Source organism: Hemitrygon akajei, chromosome 29 (assembly GCF_048418815.1).
Source record: "Hemitrygon akajei chromosome 29, sHemAka1.3, whole genome shotgun sequence".
Taxonomy (NCBI): domain Eukaryota; kingdom Metazoa; phylum Chordata; class Chondrichthyes; order Myliobatiformes; family Dasyatidae; genus Hemitrygon; species Hemitrygon akajei.
The window spans coordinates 16802534-16815201 of NC_133152.1; positions in this window are offsets into that span (position 1 = coordinate 16802534).

Consider the following 12668-nt stretch of genomic DNA (forward strand, 5'->3'; position numbering starts at 1 on the left):
GAGGAAACACTTCACCTGCAAATCTGTTGGGGTTGTCTATTGTGTCCAGTGCTCCCAATACGGCCTCCTCTATATTGGTGACACCATTGTAAGTCGGGAGACCACATTGTTGAAAACCTCTGCTCCATCCATCATGTGGGACTTCTCGGTGGCCAATCTTTCTAATTCCAGTTCTCATTCATGTTCTGACCTGCTGGTCCATGGCTTTTTCTTGTGCCAAGATGAGGCCAACCTCAGGGTTGAGAAGCAACACCATATTTTCCATCTGGGTAGCCTCCAACCTGATGGCATGAATCGTGATTTCTCCTTCCACCCCAACTTCCTCTAGTCCCCATTCTGAACTTTTACCACTTCTCACCTACCTGTTAACTTCCCCCCAAGTATCCTCCTCCTTCCTTTTCCACCGTGGTCCACTCTCCTCTCCTATCAGATTCCTTCTCTTCTAGCCCTTGACCTTTGCCACCCACCTGGCTTCACCTATCACCTTCCAGCTAGTCTCCTTCTCCTCCCTTCACCATTTTACTTTGGCATCTTTCCCCCGCTTCCTCAGACTTGAAGAAGGGTCTCAGCCCATAACGTCGACGGTCTGTTCATTTCCACGGATGCTGCCTGATCTGCTGAGCTCCTCCAGCACTTTGTAAATGTTGCTTTGAGGACTTTTGTTACAGATGTAGCAAGTACTAATTTTTCAGTGAAATTCTATGAGGTATTGCACACAGACAACATGCGACTTAAAACAATTCAAAAGGAAGACAGCATAATTTCACCTTTCTGGAAAACGTGAGTGAATTAGGAACTCATGCTCTTGGGTTTGCAATGATGTAGGGTGTAGGGAGAGCCTATGGATGTATTATAATGTAGGGTGTAGGGAGAGCCTATGGATGTATTATAATGTAGGGTGTAGGGAGAGCCTATGGATGTTATATAATGTAGGGTGTAGGGAGAGCCTATGGAGGTTATATAATGTATGGTGTAGGGAGAGCCTATGGATGACATAGTTAGAGATTATGAGCAAGAGAAGAGATGGGCAAATCCAGGTTAAAGGCCATTACAACAGAAGAAAGGATGGCTTTGCGATTAAATAATTAAATTGTCAACCAGGATTCTGGATCCTGAGCTGAGTTCAAATCCCTTCACAAAAACTAAGGAATTCAATTCAAACAACTAAATAAATCTAGAATTAGATTCAAGATTCAACAATTCAGAATATATTTGTTATCGAAGTATGTACGCTGTATACAACCCTGAGATTCATCTTCCCCATAGACAGCCATGAAGCAAAGAACCATGGGATCTGTTCAAAGAAAACAAGACAATACCATTCGCAAAGACATTAATTGGAGTGAGCTTCAGCAATGAGTGCTTTGAAACTCTTAGACCGTCATGAAAACCAAGTTGATTCACTGTGTCATTTAGGAGAGGAATCTGGCTCCAGACATACTAGTACGAATGGCCCCTAAGTGCCTCCTTAGTTCAGGGCAATTAGAGGTAGACTAAATGCTGGCTGAACAAGTGTGAAAAAAAAACATGATCTTGAATAATATTAAATTTGCATTAGAACTAATGCACTTTGCTGTTTAATGGGCAGACAGGTTTCTATTGTATGCTTCTGACTTGTATTGCCAACCCAATAAATTGCACTAGCAACTATAAAGTTCTATTTCTCTTTTGACCTTTAACGTGTCAAGATCTGAGTTAGCGGTTTGTGTGAGACAATCGGCAAACAACTCCAATTAAGGAAGAGAAAAGCGTTTACTCAATTTGTCCTAGAAAAGGAATGAAAAATATTCTTGAGAGCCTTTCTTGCAGTCAGTAAATCATATGGCTCAAAAACTTCCCTCTAACGACTTCATTTTGATTCCTTTTCTAACACCAGCTAGTAGTTACCAAAAATAAAGAGTGGAGCAACAGAAGTCTTCAATGAGTTAAGAGTCAGAGGCATTTCCTTTCGTAGAGCTGTTGACAGAGGGACACAGGCAGTGCTAATTTTTGACAAAGTTAAATAGATCTTATAATTGGATTTATCTGAATGGTACATTTGTACCTGAACACCGCTGCAGCAATTCCAAACTTAGAGGCAAATTAAAAATCAGCAGCAATCTGTGGATTTGTTAATCTCCACTTAGGCAACTGAACACCTTCCATCCAGGAGACCTGAAGGGTCTGTAGATCAGAAAGGTGGTTATACCCCAGACAACCCAGACCTAGGTAGTTCCAAGGTTGGGACATGTTCGGCACAGCTTTGTGGGCCAAAGGGCCTGTATTGTGTTGTATGTTTTCTATGTTTCTAGACAAAGCACAAGCTGGGCATAATAGATTCAGCAGCTGATTGTAAGTGCATGTCAGGGGTACAGAAAACTAATGCTTGGGTAGAAATCTGTGGATTTGGGGGAGAAGAATCTCTCTACCAGCCCTACAATTTTATCCCGTTTCTACAGAGGCTCAATAGTTAATTTTCATGTTCAAGCCTAGAGTGTGAGCTGACAGGTTAATTTATTCTTCATGCAACCTCCTTACCGTTTAAAAGAACTGCAGACATTGTTCAAGAAACACATTTTGAAAACCGATATACATAACAACGGCACTACCTTCATCAACAATTTTCATTAAACATTCCATCAGTTTGGTCAAACACAACTTGCCGTTAACACGTCTGCACTGGGTGTAATTTATCAACCCAGACTGTTCATGTTTCCTCAGATTACCATCTCGAAAGCTGTCTACATCTCCGATTCTGTCATCATTTTGCATGCAACACGTCAGGTTTTCACACAGGGTTGAACCACGACAATAAATCCAGAGGAGTGGTAACATAATTCTTCAGACTTGGCTGAAGAAGGCCCAAGCACTGGACATTATTGCATTTATCCTGCAGCCAGGACTATGGTAAGGTATTACGGTGAATAATATTGCTTTGTAACTGCAGAAACTAATCGAAAGAAAAAGACTGGAGCCTGGGAGAACGTGTACGCTTCACTTTTACTTTAGTGAGGCCTGCATTTATGGCCTGGTGGCATAATGACGTATGCCATTCACATACTTTTACATACAACCTGTAATATGAATTTATTTTAAATGAATCATTTAAACAAAGAATGCTTAATCAAATGATATATTTAAAATATTACTCAGATATTATTGAAATATTAAATACACAACAAATAAGATTGGAATAATGGGATGTACCTGGTGTCTTAAAGCATAAGAATTAGGCCATTCAGCCTATTGAGTCTGCTCTCCCATTCCATTATGGCTGACTTGTCATCTCCCTCAACCCCATTCTCCTGCCTTCTTTCCATAACATTTTTATGCCCTTACTAATCAATAATCTATAAACCTCTGCTGTCAATATACCCAGCCACTTGGCCTCCACAGCCATCTGTGGCATTGGATTCCACAGATTCACTACTATCTGGCTAAAGGAATCCCTCCACAACTCTGTTCCAAATGGACATCCCTCTACTCTGATGCTGTGGACTCTAGACTCCCCCACTATAGGAAACATCCTGTAAACATCCATTCTATCTAGACCTTTCAATATTTAGGCTTTTCTATCATTTTTCAGAAAAGCTCAAGGCATAAATGTAAAATGGAGCAAAGAAAAAGCCAGGGGAGAAGCTCAACTCATCAGGCAGCTTCTGCAGAGGGAAGTGGACAATTGAACCTATAGTGTAGACTAGCCATTCCCCTCTCCAGATACTGACTGACCTGCTGACTTTCTCCTACTGTTTGTTTTATGCACCCAAAATTCAAAGATTCAAATTACATTTATTATCAAAGTATGTTTATAGAATACAACTCTGGGATTCGTCCTCTGACAGGCAGCCACAAATCACAGAAACACCATGGAAACCATTGGAGAAAGCATTAAATACCCAATGCATGGTAAAAGAACAAATAGCTCAAACAAGAAAAAAGCGATTGAATAAGGAATAGCAAACATCAAACCAGGAGTCCAGTGGTATTCACTTTAATTCAGTTCAGTGCCGTACCTCTTGCCCACTGTAGGCCACTGTGCCAATCTTTGCTGAAGTGCCCCAGTCCACATTGATCATCCCGAAGAAACTACTCAAAACCAGCAAAATATAATTAACTGGAATCCAGAAACACAGGCAATATGAACCTTGAAGTTCCCTAAAATGAGTCCACAGCACTGCCAATCAATCTTTACAATGTAGATCCCAAGACTCCTGCACTTTCGTCCGAAAGTAGCTAGCAAGAGGGAGGGGAAGTCTGGTCAAACGCAGGGAGACCATGTTCAAGATTCAAGTTTATTTGTCACCTGTACATCAAAGCATACAGTAATGCACCGTCTGCATTAACAAGGGTGTGCTGAGGGTAAGTGGCACATTCTAGTACTAACATAATGCTCAGCAGAACAACACAGAACACAACAAGCAACAAATTAACAACAGTAAAATCAAGCCCTGTCCCTCCCTCCCACTCATTCACAGAGACATATTCTTAATCCCTGGACAAGCCTCCAGCAGACTCTGGCTTGCAGACACTGGGATTCAACCTCCCCAGAAGACTCGCAGACTTTTGTAAACTCAGCTCTGGCTAATGGCCTTCAACTTCTAGACTTCTGATTCGACCATCAGGCCTCAGTCCTTGTCATTGATCTGAGGACATGCCAATCACTCAACACTAGGCCGCAAAATCTGACTCGCTGATGACAGGAACCCATACCCTAAGCCTTGAACTTCACGCTTCCCAATTTGAGGACCCAGGGCACCATCGAAACTTGTTCCTCCTGCCCACACTTAACACCAACTCCAGAACCCACCGACAACTCACTGACCTGGGGCTACTCTCATTCGCTCTCTGCCTCCTTGACATCTGACATAGAAGATTGAATCATTGGTCTTTGAACGTGGAGCCGAAGCTCAGATCTTTAATTCCCCACTGTCCTACCTCTAAACCCCAAAGCGACCTCTAACTCCACTCTCTTCTCCCAAAACCATCCCTACAAACCTAAAAAAAACTAATTCAAAAACAACAATTTGAGCTGCTATTCAGTGCAGATTTAGAAAAACATCTGCAATCTCTTGTGTCTCCTTAATGAATTATGGTTGTAATTTCATACTAATGACTGTGATGGGGGGATTTTAACAGGACATTGACTGACAGATGATCAATTACTAAAAAACTTATCTTCTGTTCTTGTTCATTTATGGCTTCCAGGCCAGGCCCTGTTTAAGTACGTACAGCTGCTCCCAACTGTGATGTACCTCAGGAGAACTTAAAGCCTACAGAATTCACCTCAATTCAGAAAACTCAGTTTTGTTGATTAGGGTCTCTTGTAGTTTAGACAAGATGGCATCTTTTCCTGGGGGAGCTATTAAAGTGACAGACGTTTGAGTATCCAGCAAGATTAAAGATTCAAATTTCTTCAACACATGTACATTACTGCTCCAAAGTCTTAGGCACATGTGCCTAGCTAGGGTGCCTAAGACTTTTGTTCAGTACTGTAGTAATTTTATGTATTGTACTGCACAGCTGCTGCAAAATAGAACCAAATTTCATGATCTATATCTGATGCACCATCAATAACTCTCGGAGACGTGAGGCGAGATATAAGCTTTTATTGGCTGGAAGAAAGAACAAGCAGCAATTGACCACCACACAACATCCTGGAGACTGAGGCTGGGGCGGTGTCTCCAATCGCCTTTATACTGGGGTCCATGGGAGGAGCCACAGTCTGTGGGAGGAGCCAAAGGAGCAGTCAGCAGGGGGGGCATGTCCAGACAGGTATATGTAGTTCACCACAATATCAGTGATGATTAACCTGATTCTGATATGAGTATCTATTGTGGACAGAAAGTGGGAAGGGGGCTGGGATGGAGGGGGGGGAAATCAAGGGTTGGGGAAAGAGGAAGGGAGATGGGAGGGAGCAGGAAGCACCAGAGAGACATCCTGTAATGATTAATAAACCAATTGTTTGAAATCAAATGACCTTGCTTGGAGTCTCGGGGCTGGGTGTGTCTGCCCCCATGCCGCCCCCTGCCACTGGCACTCCTTTTCTGCCACCTGTCCCACAATAAACTAAATCATAGATTGTTGGTTCAACAGCTTGGAAAAGCATAGACAAGTTAAAAGAAAAGGAGAGTGTAGAAGTTACTGAAGTCTCCAGAACAAAGAGTAAGACCATAGTATGTTTAGAAAGGAATAATAATTGAACTTAACATAGAACATAGAACATTACAGCACAGAAACAGGCCTTTTGGCCCTTCTTGGCTGTGCCGAACCATTTTTCTGCCTAGTCCCACTGACCTGCACCTGGACCATATCCCTCCATACCCCTCTCATCCATGTACCTGTCCAAGTTTTTCTTAAATGTTAAAAATGAGCCTGCATTTACAACTTCATCTGGCAGCTCATTCCACACTCCTACCACTCTGTGTGTGAAGAAGCCTCCCCTAATGTTCCCTTTAAACTTTTCCCCCTTCACCCTTAACCCATGTCCTCTGGTTTTTTTTCTCCCCTCGCCTCAGTGGAAAAAGCTTGCTAGCATTCACTCTATCTATACCCATCATAATTTTATATACCTCTATCAAGTCACCCCTCATTCTTCTACGCTCCAGGGAATAAAGTCCTAACCTAGTCAACCTTTCTCCATAACTCAGTTTCTCAAGTCCCGGCAACATCCTTGTACACCTTCTCTGCACTCTTTCAACCTTATTAATATCCTTCCTGTAATTTGGTGACCAAAACTGTACACAATACTCCAAATTCGGCCTCACCAATGCCTTATACAAACTCACCATAACATTCCAACTCTTATACTCAATACTTTGATTTATAAAGGCCAATGTACCAAAAGCTCTCTTTACTACCCTGTCTACCTGTGACACCACTTTTAGGGAATTTTGTATCTGTATTCCTAGATCCCTCTGTTCTACTGCACTCCTCAGTGTCCTACCATTTACCTTGTATGTTCTACCTTGGTTTGTCCTTCCAAGGTGCAATACTTCACACTTGTCTGTATTATACTCCATCTGCCATTTTTCAGTCCAATTTTTCCAGCTGGTCCAGATCCCTCTGCAAGCTTTGAAAACCTTCCTCACTGTCCACTACACCTCTAATCTTTGTATCATCAGCAAATTTTCTGATCCAATTTACCACGTTATTATCCAGATCATTGATATAGATGACAAATAACAATGGACCCAGCACTGATCCCTGTGGCACACCACTAGTTACAGGCCTCCACTCAGAGACTTCAGGCAAAACAGAGTCAAAATTGAAAAGGACAGAAGAGGCTATATTTTAATGCACACGGTATATGAAATAAGATAGAACTGAACAGAATTGAATTGACTTTATTACTTACACCCTTCATATATATGTGCAAGATGCAATTTATATTAATTTATAATAAATATTATGCACAACAGCACAGTCAATGTAACATAAAAATACAATTGTATCAACATGAATTAATCAGTCTGATGGCCTGGTGTCCCGGAGCCTGTTGGTCCTGGCTTTTATGCTGTGGTACTGTTTCCCAGATGGTAGCAGCTGGAACAGTTTGTGGTTGGGGTGACTTGGTTCTTCAATGATCCTTCAGGCCCTTTTCTCACACCTGTCTTTGTAAATGTGGGAAGTTTACAACTACAGATGCGCTGGGCTGTTCACACCACTCTCTGCAGAATCCTGCGATTCAGGGAGGTACAGTTCCCATACCAGGCAGTGATGCAGCCAGTCAGGATGCTCTCAATTGTGCCCCTGTAGAAAGTTCTTAGGATTTGGGGACCCATACCAAACTTCCTCAACCATCTGAGGTGAAAGAGGCGCTGTTGTGCCTTTTTCACCACACAGCCGGTATGTACAGACCACGTGAGATCCTCAGTGATGTGGATGCCGAGGAACTTAAAGCTGTTCACCCTCTCAACCCCAGATCCACTGATGTCAATAATGATTAGCCAGTCTCCATTCCTCCTGTAATCCACAACCTGCTCCTTTATTTTTGTGACATTGAGGGAGTCGTTGTTTTCTTGACATCACTGTGTCAGGGTGATGAATTTTTCTCTATAGGCTGCCTCATTATTATTTGAGATTAGGCCAAACAGTGCAGTGTTGTCAGCAAATTTAATTAGCAGATTGGAGCTGTGGGTGGTGACACAGTCATGGGTATACTGAGAGTAAAGGAAGGGGCTTAGTACACAGCCCCAAAGGGCACCTGTGTTGAGGATCAGAGGGGCAGAGGTGAGGGAGCTCACTCTTACCACCTGCCGGTGATCTGACAGGAAGTCCAGGATCCAGCTACACAAACCAGGGTGAAGGCTGAGGTCTCTGAGTTTCTTGTCAAGGGCTAGAGGGAATTATGGTGTTGAATGATGAACTGTAGTCCAAGAACAGCATTCTCACATCAGCATCTTTTTTCTCCAGATGTGTAAGGACGGCGTGTAGAGCTGGGATGCCATCCGATCCCGCAGCATTGCAGAAGTCCATTCATTGGAAACTCTTGCAAACCTCAGCCTGAGAGACAACCAAGCTGCAGGTCTCTTTGACAGCTCTCCTCAGGGGCTCAGTGTTGGCGATATCGAATCGAGTGTAAAAAAGATTTCGCACACCTGGGCGAGAGGCACCGATGTTAGAAACTCCACTGCATTTAGCTCCGAAGTCTGCGATGGTGTGCAGACCATGCCATAAGCCACATGTCAACTTACAACAGGTAGCTCTGTTAGAAATTGGCAGGTGTGACGTTGTGGGCATTACAGAGTTGTGGCTGAAAGGAGATCACAACTGGAAGCTTAACATCCAAGGATACACATTGTATAGAAAGAACAGACAGGTGGACAGAGGGGGTGAAGTTGTTTTAATGAAATAAAATCGTCTGAAAGAAGTGACATATGTTGAATCAGAAGATATGGAATCCTTGAGGGTAGGGTTAAGAAACCTGAAGAGTAAAAATACCCTGATGGGAGTTACTGTATGTACAGGCCTCCAAACAGTAGACATGATGTGGGTACAAATTACAGGAAATAGAAAAGGCATGTAAAAAGGGCAATGGTCATATGGGATTTCAATATCCAGGTAGATTGGAAAAATCAGTTTTGTGCTGGATCCCAAGAGAAGGACTTTGTTGAATGCATGTGAGATGCCTTTTTCCAGCAACTCATTGAATCCACTAGTGAAGAGGAAATTCTGGATTGGGTGTTGAATAATTATCCAGATTTTATCAGAGAGCTTAAGGTAAGGGAACTTTTGGGAGGCCGCGATCATATTATGATAGAAACCACCCAGCAATTTAAAAGGGAAAAGCTAAAACTGGATGCATTAGCACTAAAGTTGAGTAATGGTAACTACAGAGACATGAGAGAGAAGCTGACCAAAGTTGACTGGAAGGGGACACCCGTAGGGATGATGGTAGAGTAGCAATGGTTGGAGTTTCTGGGAGACATTTAGAAGGCGCAGTATTAGTTCATCCCAAGGAATAAGAAGCATTCTAAAATTAGAATGAGGCAACTGTGCCTGACAAGAGAAGTCAAAGTCAAAATAAAAGGCAATGAGAGGACATACTGTACAATATTCCAAAAATGTGTGGGAAGTTAGAGGATTGAAAAGCTTTTAAAAGCCAACAGAAACCAATTGAAAAAGCAATAAAGAGAAAAATGAAGAAACAGGAAGGTTAGCTAGCCAATAAGAGGGGTTATCATAAGTTTTTTTTTCTGATATACCATATAAACGGTCCCAGATTTTATATAAAGAGTAAAAGAGAGGTGAGAGTGGGTACTGGAGCTGAACTATCTGTCAAAAGTTGTGAATGACAACATTCAAAACTATTAAAACTAAAACTCAAAATCAATAAATGTTTCTGAAAAATGAAATCAAAACAATGAAGCACTAGGAATGATCGAATGCATTGAAATTAATTCACTTAACTTAAAATAGTTCATCTTAAAAGTTACCATTCTCCCTCTGAGCCATACTTCTCCATTCAAAAGGAATAGAGTGACTGTGATTAAGTTATTGGATCCACTTCAAGAGATTTGGATTATGATGTTGAACTGCACCAGAGCAGTTGGGAATTTAAATGCACTTAATTGAATTGGATTGAAGTACTAATATTAGTATTAGTAAACAAGAAGCCAATGGATTGCTATAAAAACCGATCTGGTTCATTGAATCCATTCCACCCAGTCTTGCACACACGTGGCCGGTCCATGCAGAAGATTTTTACCTGCTGTCTGATAGAGCAATAGGAAGCTAGAATATAGTACTTAGTGGTAGATCAAAACTGACTTGCAGAGCTTGCTGTTAGAATATAAGAACATAAAAAATAAGAGTAGGAAATGGCCATACAACTGCTTGAGTCTGCTCTACTAATCAATAAGATTCTGGATAATCTGATCTTTTCCTGAGCTCTATTTTCTTACCTGTTCTTCATAACAGTTGAATCACACATAACTCAAAAAATAGGTCGCAGCTTTGAATATGTTCAATAATACCACCGCCACAGCTCTCCAGGGTAGAAAATTCCAAAGATTCATGACCTTCCTCCTCATCTCTGTCTTAAACAGGCAACCTCTTGTTCTGAAACTATGCCTCCTGGTTCTAGACTCCCCCATGAGGGGAAGCATTCTCTGCCAAGACCACTCGGAATCTTATATGTTTCAATAAGATCATTTCTCATTCTTCTAAACTTTGATGGCCCAACTTGCTCAAACTTTTCTCATCAGACAACTTCTCAGCCCCCAAATCAACTGAGCAAACCTTTCCTGAACGGATTCCAATACAAATAAGGAGACCAAGACGGTGCACAGTACTCCATCTGTGGTCTCACTGCCACTTTGTAGCATTGTAGCAAGACTTCCCCACTTTTATATTCAATAACTTTTACAATAAAACTCAACATTTCATTTGTTTTCCTACTGCTTACTCTCCCCGATGCTAATTTTCTATTTCTTATGTACTTAGATCTCTCTGTACCACAGCTCCTCTGTCCTCTGTCCATTTAAACAACGTTCTGTGTTTTTATTCCTTCTGTAACAAATGCAAGTTTTCTGTCCACTCGTCTATATTCCTATGTGGTCTTTGTGTTTGCATCACAGCTTAATTGCCCACCTAAATGTGTAATCAGCAAATCTGGGTACAATATGCTTAGTCTGTTAACAACGATTACAAATCGCTGAGACCTTGGCACTGATCCCTCGTTTATGTCTCACTAGTTACAGCTTGCCAACCTGAAAATAATCCATTTATTTCCACACTCTGTCTTCTGTCAGCCGGTGTTCTAAACCTCACTAATACATTGCTCCCAAAGCCATAAACCTTTATTTTATGCAGGATTTATATGATACCTTATCAATTGCCATCTGGAAATATAAACACACTTCAGCTACTGGTTTCCATTTATGCACCCTGCTTTAACTCTAATAAATTTATCGAGCATCCTTTTCCTTTTGTAAAACCACATCGACTGCTTGATTGCATGATATATTTTCTTAAATATCCTGCCTGTACTTTCTTAAATAATGGATTTCAGCATTTTCCCAATGTTTGAGGTCTGACCATGCCCTCTTCCTATCCAGTCTTGAGCCAGTAAACATCGACTGTTTACTCTTTTCCATAGATGCTGCCTGGCCTGCTGAGTTCCTCCAGCACTTTGTGTGTGTTGCTTTGGATTTCCAGCCTCGGCAGATTTTCTTGTATTCCTGTTCCTCCTTTCTTAAGTAGGTTTTTGAACTGAACTTGCAATCTATCAACCCAATGTAGGGATTCCGAGCCTTTTTAATGCCACAGACCCCCATCATTAACAGAAGGGTCCGTGGATCCCAGGTTGGGAACCCCTGAGAGGGGGATCTTTCCAAAGGCTAGGGTACTTTGAAATATTGTAACTTAAATATGCACCATCTCTACTGCCACTTCTTTTCAGGATCTAGGAAGTTTAGCCTTTATTGCATTAATTTGTCTAGTACCTGTTCTTTGGTGACAGTGATTTACTTTATGTTGCTTCCACCCTCTGTGCCAGATTTTTCAAATCATTGCAATGGTTTTAGTAAAGTTAGACACAAAACACTTTTCCCAAATAACACACACAAAATGCTGGTGGAACACAGCAGGCCAGGCAGCATCTATAGGAGAAGCGCTGTCGACGTTTCGGGCCGAGATCCTTCGTCAGGGCTATTCCCAAATACTGCTTTTGAAGTATTTCCCACTATTGATTACTCTGTCACATTCTCTAAGAGACAAACATTCAGTTACTCTTCTCCTTTTTATATTCTTGCCGATATTTTAGCTGTCAGGGTTTCTATTTCAATTTCCGAAGCAGCTTCTTTAATGTGCAAAATGTTGGGAATTCAGTGGTAGACTCCACCAGCAGACATCAATGTCAGAGCCCAATCTGGAACTGCTCAGCTGTGTGGAAGCTGAGGATTCCCACTTGAATGAGGGACTCCTAAACTTCCACATGGTTATGGTAATTTTGGGGCGGGATGTGAGGGAAAAGTTACATTGCTCTGTTCTCTTATGGTCTCTAGACACTGGCACTCATTCGCAGAGCAAAGCATAGGGCAGAAGGGGAACCTTTCCAAACTGCTTGATTCATTTACCACATTTAGGAAATGGCAGCTAAGATATCCTTACAAGAGATCCTTGCTTTCAGGGAAAAGTGGGCATGATTGGGATAGTTGTTTATAATTGAATCATTAAGCTTTTGGCCT